The 3,720-nt window shown below is 50.1% G+C and overlaps 1 pseudogene; it reads right to left on the reverse strand.

The window, feature by feature from the left end:
- Positions 1–2,558: 2,558 nt before the first annotated feature.
- On the reverse strand, positions 2,559–2,683 carry LOC112550437 (annotated as a pseudogene).
- Positions 2,684–3,720: the final 1,037 nt, after the last annotated feature.

The following is a 3,720-nucleotide window of genomic DNA, read 5'->3' on the forward strand; positions in this document are numbered from 1 at the left end:
AGATTGACCTGTTGAATGGTCTTGGGTATGTCACTTCCACACTGTTGTGCAGCTGTTTACTCTTCCACCCTTTAACAGTCATGTCAATTTAGACTGTAAACCAGGGGTGGGCAATTATTTGGGCCAAAGGGCCACATAGGGAGTTCTGATCAGTTGCCATGGGCCAAGTCAGCATCCTCCACCCCTCTCACAACAACTCACCAAAACTCCCTATGGGGCCGTGGGCAAGTGGGAGCAGTGTTCAGGAGTGGAGGGAGGGGCAGGAGAGGCTGGGATCACATGCCCCTGCCCTCTGTGCGTGCGTGCGTGCGTGCGTGCGTGCGTGTGTGTGTGTGTGTGGCAGGGGCTGCCCTGGCACTAAGTCCCAGGAGCCTGCTGTGGGGGGAGCAAATGCATGCAGCAGAGCTGCCCCAGACAGTGCGGTCAGTGCTGCCCCAATATCACTCCACATGGTGGTGAGCCCTGCCACCTCGTGTTGGGGCAGCCCATGCTGCACTCCCACCAGTGCCCGCAGTTCAGCCAGGTGCTGCTCTCTTCCCCCTGCCTCCAATTCCAGAATCTGGAGCTGAAGCCCTGTGTATCTGCCAGGAGTGGCATGGCACGGTGCAGCAGGAGTGAGAAGAGGAGCTGCTGCTGGAGGCATGGGTGCAAAGCAGCACCTGGCTGTCTGCTGCCACTCTGGGAACAGCTCACTGGATGCTGCTCCTGCCCCAGCACACAGGGCTCTGGCTCCAGATGCTGAGAAGGTGGCTGGCAGCTGAAGCCAGAACACTGGTGCTGAGGCAGGAGCCACCTGGCTGAAGCTGCTTGCCACTCACCTGCAATGGTGTGGTGCAGCAGGGCCAAGAGCAGGAGCAGAAGCAGTTTCTGGTGGGCTGTTCCCAATGTGGCTGCATACACAGCTGGGTGCTGCTCTGTACTTATCACCTCCAGCAGCACCTGCTTCTTTCTCTCCTGCTGCACTGCACCACACTGCCCCTGGCAGGCATGCGGGGCTCCAGCTCCAGATCCACATTACCTTCCATGGAAGGGCAAAATCAAAAGCAGGAGCCACTTCTGGAGGTGGGGGATGCAGAGCAGCACCCAGCTGCAGCCACACCAGGAACAGCCCCAACAGAAGCTGCATGCTGGCTGGGGCCCTGGCCAGAGGGAGCCTGGTGCACGCTGCTCTGGCGCGAGTGGGCATGGCATGGCCCCATTTAGAGCGCCATGGGGGCAGCCACAGGCCAGATCCAGTCACCTGATGAGCTGGATCCGGCCCATGGGCCATATTTTGCCCACTCCTGTTGTAAACTGTCTGGGACAAGGGCTGTCATATAGTATGTGTGAGGGCACTAGAGCCCTGACCTATGTGATACTAAACAGTAATAACAGATATGGAGATTCACTGGGACTTCTGTTACCTGGAGTACAGCACTGTGTACAGCTTCTCTGATACTGTATCCTTGGGACAGTCAAAGTGGGAGCAGTCACCTGTGACTGTTGACTCATTTTCTCTCCATTTGTAATTAATGTGGGACAGGACAGAGATGCTATTAATAACTATAGCACGTCTTTGGCTTTTCTGAGTACTTTGCAAATATAAATTGACTCAGCTCACAGCTCTGAAGGGTATGTAGTACTATATTGCTGTCTCCATTTTACATGTGGGGAAACTGAGAAGGAAAAAAGCTAAATGACCTTTCTAAGGTCACACAACACATCAGTGTCAGAAATCAAAGAACCAGGTTCCTTAGACCCCTGTAGACCAAAGGCTCACAAGCTTATAGAGCAGTCCACAACCCAACAGATAAAATGTTGTTCTTCATTTACAATGGGTGTGTTGGGGGAGGAGGAGGGTCATCTCTTCTGCTTCCATTCATCATTTTACTGCCCCCCTCTCTACCACTCCCGAGTGAGCAGCCCATTTCTCTTCTCATTTGTTATATCTTATGGCAATGTTTACATATAAATATGATATTTGAAAAATAGTGACAGTAATTAGCTGTTTTCCTGCAATTTTGTGGGTGAAATGAGAAGAGCCAGCACCATATCAATAGCCAGTTTGCTAGACATCACCCAGCAAGTAAATAAAGCAGAGCACCATGATTGATGTACTGTATTTACTCAAATATAAGACATTGCTTCCCCCCCGCCCATTTAGCATGGGAAAAAGCCCCTCATCTTATATTCACATACCAGCAACCCCCTCCCCACATTAATTATATTTGCTATTATTAAACTGCTGCTAGAAACAGCATTGCTCAGTCATGGAAACCAAGTATGAAGTTGATTGAATGTGGCTTATACTTAATATGCCCATGAAACACATGGCCTAAATTGGGCAAATACACTAATAGGAACCTTCTTTTTTTTGTGTGGTCCTTAAAAAAATAGATAGTTGCTCCCCCCAAGAGGGAATAGGCACTGGGCCTGGAGATGCTACAATACCAGGCTGGCACTCGCAGAGACTGGAGCAAGCTCCAATACCCTCCCCTGATGCCAAAAAATGCTGGTGGCAACGTTGTGTGTGTGGCCCTTAAAAAAACAAAAACCCAAGCAGTTACTCCCCATGGGAGGGAACAGGCACTGGGTTGGAGGTACTGCAATACCAGGTCAGCACTAAGAGAGAACAGAGCAAGCTCCAGCACCCTCCCCTTGAGCCAAAAATGCTTGATCTTAGCCAAAAGGCTGACATATTAATGGGAACCTTTTTTTTCGGCCTTTTAAAATATGGGGAGGTATTCCCTCCACAGGTATCTGGCACCGGGCCTGGAGGTACTGCAATACCAGGCTGTCACCGGGAGGGCCAAAGTAAGTCCTGACACTCCCCCCCACTTGGTACCAAAAATGATTGATCTTGGCCATAAGGCTGAGATGTGGATGGGAACTGTTCTGGGGTGGAAGGGGGGTAGGTGTTCTAGCAGGGAACTGGCACCAGGAAATACTAGGCTGGCAGCAAGAAGGCCAGAGCAAGCCCCAACACTATCCCCTTGGTGCCAAGAAAATGTACTCGGACCTCTTCAGTGCCAACTCTTTTTTTCAATTTATGGTGAGTCACTGCATCAAATACAGCTTGGTTCTGGGAGGGAAGAGGAAATTGAAATATATTTGGTGTAGTGGCTCACCATGACTTGAAAAAAGAGTTGGCGCTGGGGGAGGCTGAGTACAATATTTTGGCACCAAGACAGACTCAAATTGTTTGCCAATAAGACAGGATGAGAGAGGAGGTGACGGAGCATCTCAACTTCACAGAAGTTTGGTAATGTTTGCCAGACATCTAAGTAGTTATGAGAGATTTAAAGGAGGTGGGATAAGTTTATGGAAGGGATACAGAAAAGAGAGTTCTGGCTCTCCAGTTAGAGGATGTGATAGGTGAAGTTATTGCAGTCCATAGGTTGCAGAGCAGAGTGGAGTTTTGTTTTTCCCCCCATGCTTCTGGGCTTTGCTGGCTGCTATGCAGGGTTAGGAAATAATTTTTACCCCTACTGTCGCTACAGGTATTGGTGCGGTGGAAGGAGTGTGCCTTTCCTCGGGTGCTTTGGGTGTTGGCTGCAGCCAAGATTGAGGATTTAGACTGGGGTGTACAAACACTTCTGCTGTGGACAAAGACCTGCATTAGTGCATTTTCCTAGTTAGGGGGTCTTGCCCCTCCACTCAGGGTCAGACTACTCAGCACGTTTGATGTCAGGAAGGAATTTTACCCTACAGTCAAACTGGTATAGACTGTGGGGGTTTTTG

This window comes from Alligator sinensis, unplaced genomic scaffold (assembly GCF_000455745.1).
Source record: "Alligator sinensis unplaced genomic scaffold, ASM45574v1 scaffold108_1, whole genome shotgun sequence".
Taxonomy (NCBI): Eukaryota; Metazoa; Chordata; order Crocodylia; family Alligatoridae; genus Alligator; species Alligator sinensis.